The 20,689-nt window shown below is 38.8% G+C and overlaps 1 protein-coding gene across 1 annotated transcript in view; it reads right to left on the bottom strand.

The window, feature by feature from the left end:
• Positions 1 to 20,689, bottom strand: part of CA10 (carbonic anhydrase 10) — a 215,746-nt gene that overhangs the window by 132,741 nt on the left and 62,316 nt on the right. The gene's annotated exons all lie outside the window — the stretch shown is intronic.

A 20,689-nucleotide genomic window follows, 5' to 3' on the forward strand; every position in this document is an offset into this window, starting at 1 on the left:
TTGCGTAGCAGGTGGAAATTTCACAGGTCCGAATGTTGATGCCTTTTTTGGCTTTATTTTTTCTTTTTACATCTTGTTAAAAGTTTTCATAACCTTTGAGCCTCAAAGCATCCTTCTAATCTACAAACTGTGTGTGACAAAGTCTACAAACTCAGGCTGGGGGAAGGAGCATGTGGCTGAGTCCTCAGGGCAGGAGCACAGGTGTGTTGCCCAGAGGGTGGAGCTGAAAACAACCCATCAGCTGCTTATAAAAAGCTTTTCGGTTGCTGTAGCTAGTTGCATGCAGGATTTTGCAGTGTGAATGTTTGCTTCTGCTTGCAGTTTTTGGCTACTCTTGTGGGAGCCACATAGAGTGTTGCCTGGATTTGAACCTCACATTTGTAGTAGACTTAACCCATTGGGAAGATATTCCTTGGAGGGGAGACAGGTGGAAAATATCTTCTGAGTAGTGTAGCCTCAGGAAAATGGCTGATCTTGGTAAGTGTTTTCCTATCATGTTTTATAGATGTCGTGGTTTAACCCCAGTTGGGAACCAAGCACCACCCAGCTGCTTGCTCACTCTCCCACCCCCTCAGTGGGATGGGGGAGAGAATTGGAAGAATAAAAGTGAGAAAACTCGTGGGTTGAGATAAAGACAGTTTAATAGGTAAAGCAAAAGCCGCGCACGCAAGCAAAGCAAAACCAGGAATTCATTCACTCCTTCCCATGGGCAGGCAGGTGTGCAGCCACCTCCGGGAAAGCAGGGCTCCATCACGCGTAACGGTGACTTGGGAAGACAAACGCCATCGCTCCAAACATTCTCCCCACTTCCTTCTTCTTCCCCGAGCTTCATATGCTGAGCATGACGTCACATGGTGTGGGATATCCCTTGGGTCAGTTGGGGTCAGCTGTCCCGGCTGTGTCCCCTCCCAGCTTCTTGTGCACCCCCAGCCTCCTCGCTGGTGGGGTGAGAGGCAGAAAAGGCCTTGACTCTGTGTCAGCACTGCTCAGCAATAACAAAAACATCCCTGTGTTATCGACACTGTTTCCAGCACAAATCCAAACCACAGCCCCGTACCAGCTACTATGGAGAAAATTAACTCTATCCCAGCCAAAACCAGCACAAATGGCAAGCCAAACAGGGCATGCCGTTATCTTCAAGATCATATTACTTAAAGAATTTATGATGCAACTGGGATTGTCCTAGAAAAGCTGCACTGGAAAATAGCTGCTATGAGGGGATGTTTTATAATGTTATTTCTGTTTTTGACAGGGAAACTTTGCATTCTGTGCAATGCCTGTCACACCAGCCTACCACCTGAAAGTCAAGAAGGTGGAGCTCCGATATTGTGATGTTGCACTGCAAAGGTTAGACTTGTCACCCAGACATGTAAGTCTGTGTTACAATCTTTGATTTCTTTCTAAATGCCTAGGAAGCTCATGCTTAAGAATCCCTCCAATATGTGCTTGTTGCTAGCTCTGTTATCTATGGTTAGACAAAAAGAAAGTTCAGCCATGGTAAACTTACTCCAGTGATCAGAACGACTTTGCTTATGCTTTAACTGAAGGTTAATTAAGGATGACTGACCTAAGACTGCACACCTAAGTTAACTACTGGATGGGGATCTTATGGAATATTAATGTCTGATTACATTTAATTACAGTAATTAGTGCTGCTGCTTAGATGCTCAAAGTAATAGAAAAGTATTTAGAACAGTAATGGAAAAATCCAAGGAGGCTTCATGTAGGAAACCAAGGCTTAAATTAAACACAAATACTGAATTAACTGTTTAGTCTAAAGAAATTAGTGTATGAATCTAGAAAAACATATCAAAATATTCATCATTTTATTATTCCAGCTTAGCTAACAGACAGGGTTCTACTAGGGGTTAAGTCACTAATGAAACAGTATCTCCTTCCCCACAATTAGGTTGTATTTTCTTAAAAATCTAGTCATGTGTGAGCGGGAATGTGCTGCATCTTTGTGTGTGGACCTTTGAAGCATTTTAGGCAGCAGCCTGGCTCCTGTGCTGTACAGGAGCTGCTCTTACAAGCTAGTTTGCATGCAGCCCACATACTAGCTTACAATCTCATTTAACAAGGTTCTCTAGCTACTGGTTTTTCTACCAAATGTTTCTGTATACTGGTCATGTCATCTCTGCCTTTGCCTATAAATCCCCCTAAATTTATACCGCTTGAGAGCTGATTTGTTGCAAACATGTTACATAGACATAAAGTGATAAGTTTTTGCCTGATCAATGTCATGCCTTCAACCTTCTCATAACAGAAGGAAAATTGGATAAATTCAAAGTTTATTTCCTCTGTATGTTGGCACACTATGGAAAACTGACTTTTTTTTGGGGGGGGGGTTATATGGGGAGAAAGTGGGGGGATTACTTGTATTTTACACCTATGAAAATATCTCTGACATCCTTATTCAGTCTGTATCTTATTGCAGCTGCTCTTTTTCTCTATTTACTGGGAACAATTTATATTGAGATATATGAAGATGCTCTAGTATCAGCATGACACAATAGAATGAGGGATCCTGATGGCTTTTACCAAACCTATGCATAACAACAGTGAAATAATAGCAGCTAGAACAATAAAGTAAGGATTGAATGCTATTCTCCTAGTGATGAGTACCAAGGATTTGCCTAAATAAATACAAGCCTCCCCTCTCCAGAGAAAAGCAATGAGTGAACAGAGTCCGATAAGGATGCCCTTATGTGGCATGCCCTTATGCTGTAGGTACAGCAAACTTGCAGATAAGCGTAATGGTACCATCTACAGAGTGTGTTGATGGACATGTAACAGTCTGCATCTACGTTGTGAAAGGAGGCAGTGGTTTTCCCAGTATAGGATCAGAGGCGCATGCTGTGTATGATGTCTTAAATACTACTTATCTTAGAAAAAACATGATGCTGGACTCAAAATTTTGTCTAGGTCATGAAAGGGTTGTGGACAGTTAAGCAGTGTCTCCTAATCACTTGCCTGGCTGTCGAGGGCTTATTTATAAAGAAGTTTCTCAGAGTTCTACCTCATGCTCTCTTTCTGCATCTTGTTCTTAGCAAAGCCATAAAGAGTCTGTAGCCAGAATTTCTCTGAGGCATTTTCTGAAGAGTCCTCATGATGCACTGACTGAAATAGTTGGGTCTAGCTCAGAAGAGAACAGATGCAGCACTTGGGGTGGGGTGAGATGATGCTGTGCTTCCCAGCACACCCGGCCCTGAGGACAGAGCACTCCTGGGGGTTCATCTGGTAGCAAAGCTGTGCTGGGCTGTGTCTGTCTGCTACATTCAAGTCCTGGCTGTGTTCTCCATTCTGAAATGACTGTGAAAGACTAGAAGGCCGTGCCATACCTGGTGAAGTGTTACCCCATCAGCTCTCAACTTTACAATCTAGGGAGTCCTTAAAGATACTTGCATTTACTTGGAAATGTGGCTGCAATTGCAAAGAGTGGCTCTGCAAGGTTTCTACACCAAAATCATAATCTTTGTTTCTAAGCCATAAAACATATGAGAATTTATTTAAGATAAAATCACGTCTCTCTCTCTGCTTTTCTCCTGATTTAAGGCTCTGATCTCTATTCTGTGCCATGATTAATCACTGGCAGGAGTCATTCTTAGTTGTTCAAAGTTTTCAAAGAATCCTAAGTTTCTCTCTCTCCCTGCTCTACCCTCCTGTTTGTACATTTGCATTACTTTCCTAAGGTCTCTTATGATCAACTCACAGCTTATATTTGTTAAGCTAACTTTTGTTAAAAGTGCTTAACCTTGGCAACACACATGATTTATTACTGCTCTGGGAACAAAAGCAAAGGGCAGGCAGGTTTCATGCACAGTAGGCAAATGATTTCTATTATTGCAAAGTTTTGTAATATCCAGGAAATAGCCCCGTATTTCTCAGTACAACTTCCGAGTTCAGGGAAAAACACAGCAGACTTTCTACTATGTTCCTTGTGTTGCCTCATATAAATGAATGAGATAGTTTAGCAGCAAATCAAATAGAGAAGAAGATATCTGGGAGAAAAGCATGTTTAAAAAAAGCTGCCATCCTCAGAACTAGATACAAGTGGAGACTGTCCTGCCACCAACCTCCTGTCTACCTTCTGTGTCTCACTGATCTGATGATCATGCTTCCTGCGCTGGGCACTTGGAATAAGTAGGACATTAAAATAGTGTTAGCTATGCAAACCTTCCACTGAGGAAACAACCTCTGATTTAGGTCTGAGCAATGCAGGGACTTTGGTTTAGGAAGTAATTAGAGAAGCAACAGTTTGTATTGTAGATATCATACTACATTGAATTCGGCATCTTTATATGAATGAAAAGCCTTATGTAGTCGATTTTTGTGTAATGAAGAACTACATAAAAATGATGAAGCTTTTTTAAAAAGAACACCTAAATGGTAAAATGGGCACTGGGATTGCCAGAATATAAGCTAAGTTTTAAGGTTTTATGTGTTTATTCTGAGCCTTTGTTTAAATAGGGCCAAGAAGCCAGCAAGCTTCAACAGAAAAATAAAGGAGGTGGCTAGAAATAAGAAAGCATGCTTCAAAAAATGGTGTCCAAGTAAGAAAAATTGAAAAGATTATAAACTCTGACAACTTAAATATAAAACTAAAATAAGACAAGCCAAAAAAAGACACTGAAGAACAATTTGCTAAAGGCATAAAAGCCACTAATAACTTTTTTCAAACTGTAAAAGGAGCGCATGAAAGATAATGTAGCAGTAAAGCTGTATCAGTTCTTTTCCTTATTGCTTACAAAGGTGCCTAGGGAGGTTCCCACACAGGAGCTTCTTTATGGGGAATGAATCCGAGAACCTGTCTCAAAATCAAGCATCAGAAAAATGACTTCTAGTATAAATTGATAAAATGAACAAATTCATTAGTGTCGGTCAGAACTCTAGGAGGAATACCACAGTGACTTGAATTGCCAAAATCCTCACATAAAATCTGCATCAGTCTGAGAGATAAAAAGTAACAAATGTGATCCAATTTTTATGGTGCTTATTTTTATAGGTGCTTATTTTTCCCAAGGTATCTGCTACTGGTCACTGTCAATAATAGGAGATGGAGTCTAGTCAAGACAGTAAAGTTATTTGTGTTGCACTGCGCTAAGACTGTAACTTCCTCTTTGAAGTTTGGCATGAAAGAGTAGCAGTAAAGCTGTATCAGTTCTTTTCCTTATTGCTTACAAAGGTGCCTAGGGAGGTTCCCACACAGGAGCTTCTTTATGGGGAATGAATCCGAGAACCTGTCTCAAAATCAAGCATCAGAAAAATGACTTCTAGTATAAATTGATAAAATGAACAAATTCATTAGTGTCGGTCAGAACTCTAGGAGGAATACCACAGTGACTTGAATTGCCAAAATCCTCACATAAAATCTGCATCAGTCTGAGAGATAAAAAGTAACAAATGTGATCCAATTTTTATGGTGCTTATTTTTATAGGTGCTTATTTTTCCCAAGGTATCTGCTACTGGTCACTGTCAATAATAGGAGATGGAGTCTAGTCAAGACAGTAAAGTTATTTGTGTTGCACTGCGCTAAGACTGTAACTTCCTCTTTGAAGTTTGCTCAACTTTTAAGAGCACAGATTTTCTGAATTTAAGTTATTCTAGAGTTCATGAGTTTAAATAAAAGGAGTCAACTTACTCATGCAACAGATCCTTGTTTATATATTTAAGCTTTAACACCAGCCCTGGCAATAGCATAAAACACAATCAGATTGTACTTGTGCAGCAATTATTCTTGCCCCGTGTAATTACTGGTCCCTCAGATAAAATCTCAAGCTATTTTATTGAAGCTGGGAATTGAAACCACAGAGAGAATCAGCTATCTATGTACATCAATAAAGCAGTCCATTAATTATTTCCACCTACTCAACTTGAAGAAAATTACCATACTAATGCCTCTGGATAACCACATGACCTGCTCTGCTTCTACATAAAAGCCAAACGTAAAGTCATAAAGGCTTTGAGAGAAAAATCAGGGACACCAAAGAAATGACAGAGTATAGAATGGCATTCATGTGAGTAATTGGTCACAGAAATTTCCAGACTGCAGTAATATTAGACAGTATCACAATGTTTTCAAATTTGAGAACTGAAAGTATTCTGATTTCTTTTTAAGAAGCAAAAAGTTGACAGCTGAAATATATCCTTGAGAGTAAGACAGCATTACCATTATTCAGAAGATGGTAAAAAATATTAAAATTTTTCATCAATAAATCTTGAAATGTATCAAAAAAATGAAAATTGTGAAGAACTCTAGCAGCATCATATTACATACTACTAATTTCATACTGGTCTGTTCAAGTGTCATCTCCCTCTCTACGAAGGATTCTTAATGACAGGAGAAGTTCAACAACTGCACTGGATAAATGAGAAGGAACAGAAATCTGGAAGGGGGAATTAGGAGTTAAGATTCTGGAAAGATACTTTCTTTAAAAAAGTGTTAATTTTCTGCTATGCCTTTAATAGAGACATCCTGCAATACCCTCTTCAATTTACCTTTGTAATTATAGCTGCTTATTTCTGCCTAATTAAACATTTTCTTCAATTAAGAGTGTTACCTGGAAAAAAGTATTTAGCAATCACAATTACTGACCTCTAACCTTGCAAAGCTTTTTCTTATTTTCATCTACACATTTGGGATACCAGTGTAAAAACACTACCACTTCTTTCATTGCACCGATTAAAACAGACTAATTCACTTTTATATAAATTATGTTAATCTTAGGGTAAAGAGCAGTTGTACAACAGTATGTAATTAGATTTTTCTCTGCCACACTGTGGGGAGTTAACACATATACTAAAACTATACAATCAAATACTGCTTTAATGTTTCCCAAAAATATAGGTCAGCTGCTTAAAAGGTACTTATTGATGCTTTTCATATTATTTCTTCTTTTTGCATTATTAATATGGCAGGAGTAGGAAGGGGTGTATATATAGGCAGAGGTATATCCAGGTCCAAAACTAAGCAACTTCAGTAACAATCTTCTAGGGCCATTGTTACTACTATCCTGAAAATATAGTGTACTTCTCTCTCTCATTCCAGTCAAAACGATATACAGTCTTGGGGAAAACTGTCTTTCTGTGTAATGTTAGTGAAGTTTCCGCTGCTGAAAGGTTTACCGTAACTGTGTCAAGAAATGGAAATGAAAACAGATTAAAGGACAGTTTGGTTTAAAGGTTAAAAAGAAACTGGGATGTTTAATGGAGTTGGTGCAGAGTGCTCATTACAATGTCAGTCTTGGGTAAAGGAAATCCTTCTTGGTAAAAGAGCTAAAAATGAAAAAGGGGAGGGGAGGAAGGCAACACCCCCTCCCTCTTTTCTCAACACAAGACACTGAGCATACTGGACTGGATGATCAGTGCCTGTATCTGCCATTCAGTCATACACTGGGTTCCCTTATTACATCTGCCAGTGCCTGGGATGCTTGTATGAGTAACTAGCTGGATCAATTACTTGCCACTCAGCTGGCAGTTTCTAATCAAGGCTGGTCAGTCCCTCAGTCATCAATCACTGCCAGGGTTCAACTGATTCCCCTTGAAGCAGGCAAAGAGCAAGTCGGCAATCACAACTGAGTAAGTTTGTCTGACGCTCATTGTAATTTGGGGGGGTGGAAAAGAGGGAGAGTTTGGCCTGGATTTAAATGTAGACTGAAAGGGAAAAAGATGAAATGCAAAAAAGCTGCAATGGTCGTTCTGCCCTTTAAATAGGGCTTTGCACTGAAATGCAGGAAACCCAGGTTTTGAGCTATCGTATGATCTCTAAAAGCAACCTTCCTCTTCATGTTTCTTCATCTTTCGTTTTTCTGTTTGTGCTGTGGTTCATGCTGTAAAACTGGGGACTTTGGCTGTTACTATTAAAATGAACGACTGTTCTGAGGCAGGGTGAGTGAGATCTAAGGTTTTAAAGAAGATCCAGAAGAAAAGTGAAGAAAGCTTCACATAGATGAAATTGGAACACAGGAGAAAGTTGTTCAGAGAAAAATAATTTGGAACTTATTGTTTTAAGGAAAGGGGAAAGACTGCTTATCCAGCAGATAACTTGAGCTCTGTTCTGTAGATTCAGCTTTATTTTAATGTCTTTGGGATAGTATCGATCCTTTTGCTGAAAAATATAAATGAAAGAAGGAACATAAATTACAGAAGACAGCATATTTATTCTATCAAAAGTGCTCTTTCTGGATATCCCAGTGCTTCACAGCATACTGTTACTAAAACAAACATAACTGTCCGGTAGTAAGATGGAATTTAACTGTTTCTTGCCAAATTCAGTATATGTGTGCATCTGTTAGCACTTCCTTTGTTAGGATGAATATAATGAGCATCACATTCTGAAACTACAGCACATTAAGGGATTCACTCTGAAGAAGGCGGGCACTGAGGCATAAGGGTTATGTGTAAGGAGCATCCAGTAAGGGTTAACCAGTCCCATTCTCCAAAACATTTGTGTGTGACAGTGGCTTCTTGAGAATTACTTGTAGCTATGTACTACTTTGGCTTCCCACAAGACTCTTACAGCTAATAACAGCAAGTAATGCAGAAATGTCCTGGCTCTGCTGACTTGCAAAGACAAGTGAGGAGCAAGCACGGAGTTCACCGCTGAGCGCTGCAGTTCATATCTGTAATGACAGTTCAAGACAGAAACACTGATGTTCTGTGCTCTGGTATTTTCTAGAGTAATCAGATTTCTCTGACCCCATTCCACAGGGCTCTGGCCCTGCCCGGGGATGCTGTGTTTCCACAGTGAGATTACCAAAACTCTGTAACTTTGATTGTTCTTGGAAAGGCCAGAAGTCCTTAGGACAGCTGATGAGATGCACTTACTAACAGGCTGAAAAATAGTTGGGTAATACTGATCTCTTAGAAGTCCAACACGGTGCTGTCAAGCCACAACTCTAAACAGAGGCATTACTACAAAATATTTTGGAATGGAAAGAAACCTTGGCCTCTCCTCAGCTGTTACATCAAACTATTCAGCTAATTGCTGTCCAGTGATTGATCTTTCACTGAGTCATCTACTGCTTTTCCTAACTGCAGTTACACTAAAGATCTGATCTTTCTGATAGGGAAGAATCTAGTCACTGCTTCCTTGATAACATGTTGTACATACACCACATGGCACACAGCCTCTACAGATAGGCTGCTGCTGTGCACAGAAGCCAGCTTAATCATTATCTAGGAAAACCTGCATGTTTAGGGAGAATCTAGCTCTCTTGTACTGAGTGATTTGGCTGAAATACTCCTGGGATGTTTCTGCTACCCTGTGTGTGCAACAGGTAGAAGCAGAAAAGGCTTAGTGGTCCCTCTGACTCGGGATGAACCTGGCTGCATGTGAGTCCCAATAACTAAGGATCTTCTAGAGGAGTCTCACTTGCTGTCTTCTCCCTTCCTCCTGAAGAACAGTGTTTGTATCTTACTGGTCTCTACAACATTTGACAAACTCTTTACACAGGAATTACTGTCTGAGATGTAAGAGGATAGCTGAGTGCAAGGGTTTTCTTTTGGCTGATGCCACATTATCTGATTTCTGTGTTCTGTGTGCTCACCACGGGACAAATACACTGCATAGGAAATGTAACGGTTTCCTACCCAACAAATCCCCGCATCATCAATCAGCTGAATGTCAGGTGGTAACTAGTCTAATGAGTGTAAGGCTGGTCATTGTTGGCCTAATTTTCAGAAATACTGAAATGCATTCTCTGAATTCTCTGAAATTGGGTGAAAATAAGGGAAGATGGGAAAGGACTCACTTTTTCTTTAAAAACTGGGCCACTTCTATAATCTGAAAATTCTATCAGTGTGGTGTCTAGTCCAGAAAAATCCTGTACAAACAACATAAATACTGAATAACTTCTTAAAGAGGAAAGAAACTGCACTGGTACAAGACTATCTGTAAATCCCCTACAAACTAGAGAAGAAATGAAATTATTCATCTTCACCAAATGGCTAAAATGTAACAAATAGCTGGAGAGACATCGCATGTTATACACATCTTCCCTCTTCAAACTCCAAACCCGCTTCTGCTTGTTAGAGCTATTCAAGTGGGTTTGTCCACGGTCCTGTTGGCTTTTGTAGCAAATGCAAGGCAAATACTACATGTTTACTCAAGTTTTGCATACCTATTGTTCAAGCAAATTTTCTGTTTTTAATATCCTTTACGAACTTGCCATTATCAGGAACTCCTCTACCATTGGATTAATTGCCATATGTGTTGCTCAAATATACTGCACTTTTTTTAATGACAAGGTCATATTTAAAACCTTTTGGTCTGTTAATGCATTCAGTTTTGAATTCTGCTGTGAATCTGAGCTTCCAAACAACCTTGCTGATCTTGCTGAGGCTGCTTTTGGACAGAGATACAGCAAATGAAACTGCTGAGTTCTGCTGTCAGTGAGGAAACATTTTGCAAATATATTGGTTTTCACAAGGCTGTGAAGGTTCTTAAATACTCACCTAAATGTGTATTTAATGATACCAGTAAGTGTTTTCTCATTTACTTTGAAGTTTCTGTATTTGCAGTCAAATACAGAGGAATGTTCTGCAGCACTCCCATCAGACAGGCTAACTGGGAAGGTTCTCAAGCTGCTTTTGTCTGCCAACAAAAACAACCCCCAAAACACTGCCAACTCCCCCCAAAAAACAGAAGGGAAAAAAAAGGCAAGCAAATAAATACCCTAGGCATTGCTTGGGAGCTGAGGAAGGGAGGCGACAGTGCTGGATGCAGGGGGAATAGATTTGGGCAGGAATCTACAAAGCAGTGCAGGGAGTGGCAGTACAGAGCATGGAGGCAGTGCGCAGGTGAGGCAGGGTGCACACTGATCCACTGCCATTCTACATACTTTGTCAAAAAAGAAGATAGCCTGCAAGTTTCAACAGCTATAGATTCAGCCTGTAGGGACTGAAATTTATGTTGAATTTAGCACAGAATACAGATTTTGATCTCTACTCTCATATCCTTTTGCTGTCTAAATTTTAAATCAACTCTCTGCAAAAAGTAGGTAAATATATGTATGTATCTTATTTAGTTATATTACAGGTACTAGATCTTTGGTGCTAAGAAATCAAAGTGTGTAAGACCAGGACATGCATGATTTTTTTTTTTAATGCTTGAATTTGTTTAAGAAAAGGCCTTCTCAAGTGCTACAATATATTATTAAATCAGAAGTGGTGAGTTAAACCATGCCGAGGTATTGTCATAATTATTCCATCTAAAATTAGCCGCCAGAGGGCAGATGATGTGTTCTTAAAGGGTTTGCATGTTGTGCCAGGGATCTGAAATAGGCAGGGCCTGATTAGTGCTTCCCCTGAGTTCGGTGTCTTCAATCTCCTTGTAAATGGCTCTTCGATGGATGGGGGAGAACAGGCAAGGGATTACATAAAGAAGGAGCCAGAGAAGGACAAGCATGGAGGCTGTGCAACAAAGCAGGGCTATGCATCGCGGCAGTCTCCCAGCAGCTGGCAGGAGGCCAGTAGCTACAGGACTGAGCATCAGGTCAGAGAGTAGACCCACAGGACAGGCTGTTCAGAGAGGATTACTTGAAAACAGCTCAAGGAGACTGTTAGTGTAAGCCAAAGTGCCAGAACAGTATGGACACTCTAAGGATGGAGGCTAAAGGAACTATCTCCTTGCAGTGTTGTAGGGTGACACTATCATACTCTTGTGTGACTCTGATACACTGCTATTGCTGTTTCTAATCTGATCTCACTGTTAACACATACATGTAAAGACAGAGAGAGCAACTCCCCCAAATTGCTTTGAAAGCTTCCAACTGCAGTCAAACACACAACTCAATCTAGCAATTGAATCATAAGATCAAATTTGCTCTGAATGCATCAGCAAGAATTGATGCAGGTAACAGGCAAGGAGTGGATGCTCCCTCTTGATGTAAGATAGGGTTTGGAAATGCACTGCTATGCTGTCATCAGTGCATGAAAATGGAAGTGCACCGCCTTGATGTGGAAAAGCCAACGGGATTAACTGAGTTGTGAATGTCAGGTGTGTACTCAAGGTTAGATCAAATAGCAACTGCAAGGAGAGCCCTCTATTATTTCCAACTAGCAACTCCACAAACTATGACTGAAAAGCTGTTTAGCACAGCAGTAATCTTTCCAGAACCCTTCCTTAGCTAACTGTTTTCTTAAGCTAGGCACATCTCATACCAGTGTCAATCAGAGCGCTACAAAAAAATGCTGCTCGTCTGACCAGTGCTGGCAGGTGGCATAAGTTTGTAAGGTAATAACCATGTGACATTTTCTTTCTGTGGTTTGCAATGACTTATGTCAGCTTGTGAAAAATGACAGTAGCAAGCACACTATTTATGTGAGAAATACAGCAGTGCACGAGCATCATCCAATCTGGAAGGTAACTGCTCCACCTTGAAGAGCATCACAGCAGTACCCAATATGTTTTAGCAAAGCAGTGGAGAGACTAGCCAGAGGTGCAATGCACAGAATGCAGAACTGTAAAATCTCTCACAGGCACAAAGACCACAACCTACTTCCCAGTGTGTCACGGGGAGAACAGAGGGCCCGTAGCTCTAGAACACTCCCAACAGCCTCTTTCTCTCTGCCAGAGACTGTAACAGCTCAGAAGGAATGAGCATCAATTGCTTCCAAGGGAGACGTGTAAAAGATAATGTACGTTGCCTTTTTGGCAGCAAAGATTCACAGGAAGATAGTGCCTTGGAGGCTTTATCACTTGTGACCTTCACACAGAACTGAATACATCTCATTTTCTGAATAATTTCAGCCTGTGGATACAGCATTTGATGGTCTTTCTAGCAGTAGAAGAATAAAATCACACCTTCCTTGAGAAAATGAGGTTTAGGAAGAAAAGTGTTAAATGGTTACATCCAGATGGAGTAGAAAATTTATGGCCATGCACATGGAAAAGGCTGCAAAAATGACTAATGTCAAAAGTACCTTCTTATGGATCCAGCTCTTAAATCAACTCTAAAATTTATTACAAATATGATTATCAAATACACCAGGTAATCCAAAGAAATGTCACCTAGAGGCAAAATCTGTAGCCTCATAATCACTGAAAATACAAGCTGAAGTTGAACTCTGTGTCACAGGCTTGCTGATATTTTTAGAAATCGAAATATGAAGAGAGTAATACTGGAAATAGGGCTAACTGAACTAGTTAATTGTAATTCCTTAGTCTTTGGAACTACCAGCTCTTAACCTTTTCTACCTAGATTTTTTCTGAAGAAAAAAATTCTGACAAGTTCCCACTTGATTTTTTAGTTTCAATTTTAATTTTAATTAGTTGAATAAACATACTGAAGTAAACATTCCCTCTGACCCAACGGAGAAACTGCACCTGTCAAAAGGTCATTTAGAACCGTAACAAAGTGGTTCCATCAGTGCACCAGTCTGGGTTTAACACTAGCAAAAAATAAAGTACTCCTTTTTAAACACAAATTATATTAGCTGATCTGAATACATTTAGTGCTAGTTGACACGATTTCAACTTGTGCTCTCAGTAAAAAAGTGAACACAAACTGTGTTACTCATGAACATAATGCTTATTTTTCTATAACAGCCTTATGTGTTTTAGGTATACGGCAACGCGCTTTTGTATTACTTACGCACTTCTAGTAGGAGTAATATCCAGAAGGCTTTGTAAGTACAGAATAGCTATCTTTAGTGTTCTTGCTTCTGTTTAAACTTCCTCTAACACAAAGCTACCATAGCTAAGTCAGTAATCATAAATCCTATTAAAATTGCTGTGTACAAATACCTGTTCACTATAGATGAAGTTTATTCTCAACAAGTTTTTCCAGTATGGTCTGATGAAATAGAGAAGTAAACTCCAGGCTTACAATCAAAATTGTATTCCTTTCCAGTTTACTTAACCGAGTTTCGGCACTGTCCCAGGCAGACAGCAAATGGAATGATTTTTTGAGATGTGACAGGACAAATAGAATTTTTTTTCTTTTAAGAAAAGCTTTCTATCTTGATCTCTCACAAAAATACATGCAAGGACTCTTCTGTTTGAGCTTTAGGAAAGGTATTTCAAGATTCAACAATTCGGCTCCTACCCTGCTTTTCAAACAGCTGTAGAAATTTTGCTGAACTGTAGTGGTACACATTGAAATAAAAATCCCTCTTGGTTTGCATTCAGCTTAGCAGAAGAGCAACAGCGGTTTAGCAACTATAAACTATGTGCAGTGACTAAACTTATTTCACTCTGCGTGCCTTTCTTCTTTAACAGAAAAGACTGAATATGTTATGAGGAAAATGGAAAGTGCTTATTTCAGGAATATTTTCTGTCTAAGTAAAAGGTTGAACATGAATCACAAGACCTTAGCAAAACAAACAAAAGAAATTCTCATGGCTAGTGTTAGCAACACTGTCTTCCTAAAGTCTTAACTGTACTACCCAGAATTACCTTGCTATTTAATTGTGGTGCAAGAGAAACAGGGCAAAGTCTGAGTCTTATAGTTAGGCAATTGTCATTGGAAGCTTCACCTACATCAATAGTGATGCTTTTCCTTTGTTCTGCACTATTAGCTGTTGTCAGCTAGAGTAACAGATATATCTATTATGCTGCCAAAGGAAACCAGCAGAGCAATATAATGACAATTCCTGGACCACTTATAACCAGCCTACTACCTAATGTACAAAAGGAGTATTAATTTATTTTCTGTAGCATTAACTGTGGCCAATTTAATAAGAAAATGGTCTCTATACATCACTTCTTGGGACTTGGCCCAGTGATTTGCTCCTGAGTCTTAGGATGTGAAGTAATACTTTTTGCTGTATTTGCGTGTGAGATATTTCAGAACATAACAATGCCTGGTGTTCTTGTTACTCCACTGGTTTGCTATGATTGTGATTTTTAGTAATAATCACTCTTTTGAAACCTCAGTGTAATGAATTCAGCGGCAACACATCCTAAGTTTGAAAATCTTAGCAGCTTCAAAAGGAAACAATTTGAGCACTGAGTATTTCCTAACAAGAAAGAAGTAGCTAACAATAGTAAATTATCTGGCTTTGCAGAAAACAATTTTACTCTTGGTGATTCAAAATGGATGTCTTGCAGGTTTTTTGGTGGAAAAACATCCAGTTTTAGATTATCTAAAGTTCCCTCTTGTTTCTTCTTTTGTGTGTGTTTCAAAAAATTTTGATCATTTCTTCAGTAAAACATCCTTCAACATTTTGTTTCCTCAGAAAAGCCATAGTTATCAAGTAATCCCTTTCTCTTCTGGCCAAAACATTTTTATAAATACAATTAGTGCTTGCAGTTAAGTGCTTCCCTGAATTACAGACACATTCTAATACAAATCACTTGCCAAAAGATACTAAATAAATTATGTACATCTGATTCCAAATTTATGCTTAATGTCTTTTACAATCCCTGAAACTCCCCCTTTAACTTCTACTTTTTGGCATGTTTCATGAATGTTGTATGTTTGCTATGTAGCATATAAAATCAAAGTGGACACAACCTTTTAAACAGAGGGGGATATTTGCAGGTGGCTGAGGAAGAACCTTTATTTTTGTTCACACAATTGAGTTTGCCCATTTTCAGTTTCTCTTCCTTCAAAAAATACACTCCAATTTGCAGAATGAAAAACCCCCTAAACTAACCTCTGCGAAATTTCTTCTCTGATACCATCTGAAGCTTCTTGCTGCCATCATTGGTGGAAGGATTTTGTGATGCATTTTAAATCAAAAGTTCTTATGAAATGTTGTCTAGATAAAGCAGTTCAGATGGACTGCCTAATGTACAAGTCCACAGCAGTCATCACAGACCTGCCTGGGTGTCTCCAAAGATGCCAGTGATTATGAAGTCTCCAGTTCTAGAAATTTCTTTGAAAAAGTAGGAAGCACAGTTTTTGCAGCCTAGTGAGGTTTCTTTAAGACCTCTTTTCCCTGAGGTAACACTTCTTATAACTCCTTAAAACTCTGAAAACACTCTATAACTCATTAAGCAGATGAACCTCATTTTCTGCAGTCAAAACAAACATATTACTTCCAAGGCAACCGCTACTCTCCACAGGCTGAAGATGCATTAAGCTCACATTTTAAACAGGTGTTAACAGTATTAAAAACCCAATACATTTTGATGGACTCAAGTTTCCTCCTGTGAACTATTCATTATGTGTATGTTAGAGGTGGGTCTTTAACACATGCATTACCTATCTACTTCTTCTAACTACTCATGAGTTGTACTTCCTGGTAAAATCATAGTTGGTCCCTCTGTAACGGAGGAGGAAAGTGCTTCTCCTCACATCTTCTGCTGGAAATTTCATTCACACTCATGTAAAACCCAGCTGGATGGTAAATCCTAGACCTCGAGATCCCTGAAAACTCACTTGGGTGTTGCAAAGCAAATGGACACCCAACCAATGAGAATATCACCCAGTGAGGACACCCAAACCTAGGAGAAGATAATTTCCATTTCAGAGATCTGATATGAACTCCCACTAGATCCCTGTCACAATGTGCTTTTAAGTAACATATAAGGTTTAGGATGATTCCTGCAACTTGCTAGCCTGTACACAAAACCCCCTTAATTTAAGATACACAGGATATTCTTATTTAGTTTCTTTTTAAGCTGAATATTCTATATTTACTTTATTTTTGTAGTCTAAGGTGCATGAAAATTTGATTGTAACAAACCATCTATTAGGCAAGTTTTGGTGCATTACCTTGATGACGGATGAATGCAGATAGTTTGTCTACTTCTGTCTGCTCTCATACTTAAATACTCATCTCTTTCCTAACTCAGCTGTCCTATTTAAACTCCCTTAAAAAGATCTTTGGATGTTCTCCTTTAAGCTTAAGCAGTATCTGACAGGATACTCCGTGGCTAACATTTAATAACTCTCACAAGGAAAAAAAGTTCTCAACATGGAAGTGTGGAAACGCATAAATACATTTAGCTTCTCAATCTGCACGCACATCCCCATATTTTGTCATGAATGAGGTTTAAATAAATAAATTGGAATTCCCCAGTTTGTCAAAAGTTTTTAAATTCTTTCTTTTCCTAGTTCTTCTTCTTATCCCTTGTACATTAGCATTTCTAAATTGTAAAGAAATCCTATTAAATTTTGCATTAGAAAACAACTTACACAGATCCTGAATTTGGCAATGACTGTTCTGGCCACTGACTGTACAGGAGCAGGTGGCACTGGGCAGAATAAATAGATTTAAAATTAAGTAAGCTTCTTTTCACTCCTTAAAAACAAGGTGATGTCAACATTTCGGGTTTAGGCTCAACATTAAACAAGACATAATGTTAAGGCAGCTTCCCTGAAACTTTGCCATAAGGTAAAAGCACCTTAGAGGCAAATACCTGCCACAGCTCTTAAGAAAGCACAATACTCAAACCTTCACAAGCATGTTTCTAATTACCAATTTTACCTTTTGTCTTGACCTTTCCAGAAAGAGAAGAAATTGTGATTTCAAGTGGGAGAAAAAATTCCTCCATTTTGAATCTCTGAATCTGGGTGTCTCTGAATTTGGGCAAATGCATAAACTAGGCAGGCTTGTTCAAATGTTTTCTTCATTACTAAAATTATCATCCCCTATTAAATGTTGACAGAATCTGTCATTTTCATCTGCCCATTATTCACTGTATACATAATCCTAGTTAAAATTAACACCAACACTTGCAGCTTGTCCTGTAACACTTACATGCAAACCTGTCAGTTCTTCCTGTTAAGATACATTTACTCTTTTCAAAACACATTCAAGCTGACTACTAATGCTACAGTCCCTGACTTCATAGGCAGTATAAACTTTTAAATGGTAATTGAGTCATCTTTTGATGAGCTGAAAGGGAGAGCAAAGTATGATGTTGCCAACAGCGTGCTGTTTGCTCAGCAGTAAAGTTTATGGAGTACTGCTTTATTCAGACAAATTATTAGGTTCAGTACAGGTGGTAGGTGGATGACACATAGTCATGATGTACAGAAAATCCATACCCATTATCTAGCAGCATCTTCTAGCCTTGAGATCTGTGAATTTACAGCTGACTTTGGAGCTACGGCCGACAGTGACGTTCAGCATGGAGTCTATGCCACTCCCCCTGTGGAGGGCATAAAACTCACAAGCAGAAAAGGTTGGCAGGAGGATCTGTTCCTCATTTTTTTGATAACTATTAAAACTTCTGACACACTGGGGTTTTTTTGACAATGTTACTATTAAGAGTACAGATGGAGAAATGAGACAGTTTTCTATGTGTCCCCTCACAGCAAGCGCCATATTCTCTTTTGCTACAGTGAATTGCATGAGCTACTTATTCTTTTGTTTTTAAACTGAGTGTGTCTAGATCATTCATAAGTCAATAGTGCTATATTTGCTGCCAGCTTTTTATATCATTGACAAACATAGCCACTGCTGAAAAACATCCTGTTGCAGTCCATTCATCACCAAGTCTTCTGTTTCCATTTTGAAATATACTTGCAGTAGCACTTTTCACATCATGTATTGTCTGCTGATTTTTCTGATCAATCTTTTGTTTTGAATGTCACCAAAAGTGTCTGAAACTTAGAAATTGAATTAGAAAGTGGTTCTCCTTTCTCTGTTGACTTCAGTGCTTAAAATGGCTGAAAGCCTGAGTGCCTCTTTGTTAGTCTAAACCAGATTTTGTGTAGACAGTGTACTTTTTCCTTCAGATAATCTTTATTTATTTTAAATAGAAGGCAAAAGGATAAAGTATGACTTAAATTTTATCACAAGATTCAAACTATTTTTTTCAATGTGGACGTAGCTCATTTTATGCTCAAGAGATTAACTTTTACCACCTGTGAGGCGTTTGCACAGTGCTGGACCCCTGAAAATCTGCCATCCTTATACAGGTTCTGATAACTATATTGGATCAGGAAATACTTGCTTTCAACTTAGCATTCCATCTTCCGCTGTTAAAACTCCTATCAAAAGCATGGTAAAGGAGAAATACTAACTGTATGGAAAAGGTTGCAAACTGGTGAGGCTTTCTTTAAATTAATAAGAGTTGTGCTGACTTTATTACAAATTGAGGGTTTTGGTTCTCCATGTTTTCTGTTTTTAAAATATATCCAACTTAGCCTTAACCATCTAATATTTTTTGGATTAACTAAATCCTCAGATGGCACTACTTGGTGAACATATAGCATAAATATTGTTCCTCCTTACAACATACTTAATAGACCCAGTTTCTCTATTCTTCTGGTGAGGCTTTCTTTAAATTAATAAGAGTTGTGCTGACTTTATTACAAATTGAGGGTTTGGTTCTCCACTGTTTTCTGTTTTTAAAATATATCCAACTTAGCCTTAACCATCTAATATTTTTTGGATTAATTGCTAAATCCTCAGATGGCACTACTTGGTGAACATATAGCATAAATATTGTTCCTCCTTACAAAGTACTTAATAGACCCAGTTTCTCTATTCTTCTGAGAAATTCTGGTTGCTGCCTCATGCTTTTATGTATTCTGCTGCACTTTATAATCTTCACTTTTCCTCAAGAGACTTGATGCCAAATTCAGTGCTAGAGCTCCCAACAGAATGACACCACTTGGAATTCATCCTTAGCTGCTATTTCACCTCGTGAATTGAGGAACTGAATGGTTATGACACCTTTTATTTCCTTGGATTTCACATACTCCAGATGACAGGAATAATTTTCAAAGGCAAAGTAAAGGGTAGAATCTATTCAGGTAGAATCCAGTCAAGTGTGACTTGCACATGCCTTTCTGCCCCCCAGAACATGTTTCTGAATGATCTACAGTTCCAAATTCCTTTTAAACAAAATTTCCCTCAAACTTGTGTTGTGGGCTCCTGAAACTATCAGGCCCTTGCTGTATACAAAACCTGTATTCCTCCAACATCTTCATTTCTTTTCTTCTGTCAAGATTAAAAAGAAATATAAAAAAAAAGCATGCTCGTCTATGTTTTCTCTATGTCATTTATCTTACTGTGATTCTTCTGACAGCTTGTAATGCTTCCAGAGCTTACATTTCAAAGAACTTTTCAGCAGTTCAATCTCCTTTTGGGTGCCACGGTCTGGCCTCAATTCACCCAGCTGAAACACGGCCAAGTGTTTTGAGGAGCAGCAGAGATTTATTTCAGAAGAGTTAAAGGTGGAATAAGCAGCCTCAGGCTGCTGCCCCCTTCAGCAGTTCTGTAAGGTTGGGCTTAGCTCTTCTGAAGCTTCCTAGTTGAGGCTGGCCACAGGTTGCACTGAATGTGACATAATACCAAAGCATCATTTTCTCAGCTTCTGCTGAGGCAGCCTCATCAGCTTCTGAGAATCAAATCCCTCAACAGTAGAGAGGAAAATATTTTGGAAGCCTTCATTGTCCCTTCTCTCTTCCTGGAGTGAGAGAAAGCACAAGGAGTACTAGCAGCAGCAGCAAATGGCACAATCAGTGTTGTTCACTGTAACCGAGGGCGAGATCCTTGTTATACCTAGAAAAGCATAGACCACAACAGAAATGTTCTTCGGAACCAAAGCAGAAATTAATTTAGCATCCTTATTTTTCTGACTCATAGAAATCCCTCTGTGGCAATTTATGCATCTGATTAAAGTTAATACTTAAAAAATCTTGTGTTTGAAAGCACATGGATACACCATTTATAGTTATTGCTCAGCAACTTGAATGATCCTAAAGACATCATCAAGAAAGTGATAAGAAATTTAACTTGTTCTACCACTGTACACTAATTAAACTGTTTAGTGCAGAGATC

Source organism: Aptenodytes forsteri, unplaced genomic scaffold (assembly GCF_000699145.1).
Source record: "Aptenodytes forsteri isolate BGI_AS27 unplaced genomic scaffold, ASM69914v1 Scaffold563, whole genome shotgun sequence".
NCBI classification, from domain to species: domain Eukaryota; kingdom Metazoa; phylum Chordata; class Aves; order Sphenisciformes; family Spheniscidae; genus Aptenodytes; species Aptenodytes forsteri.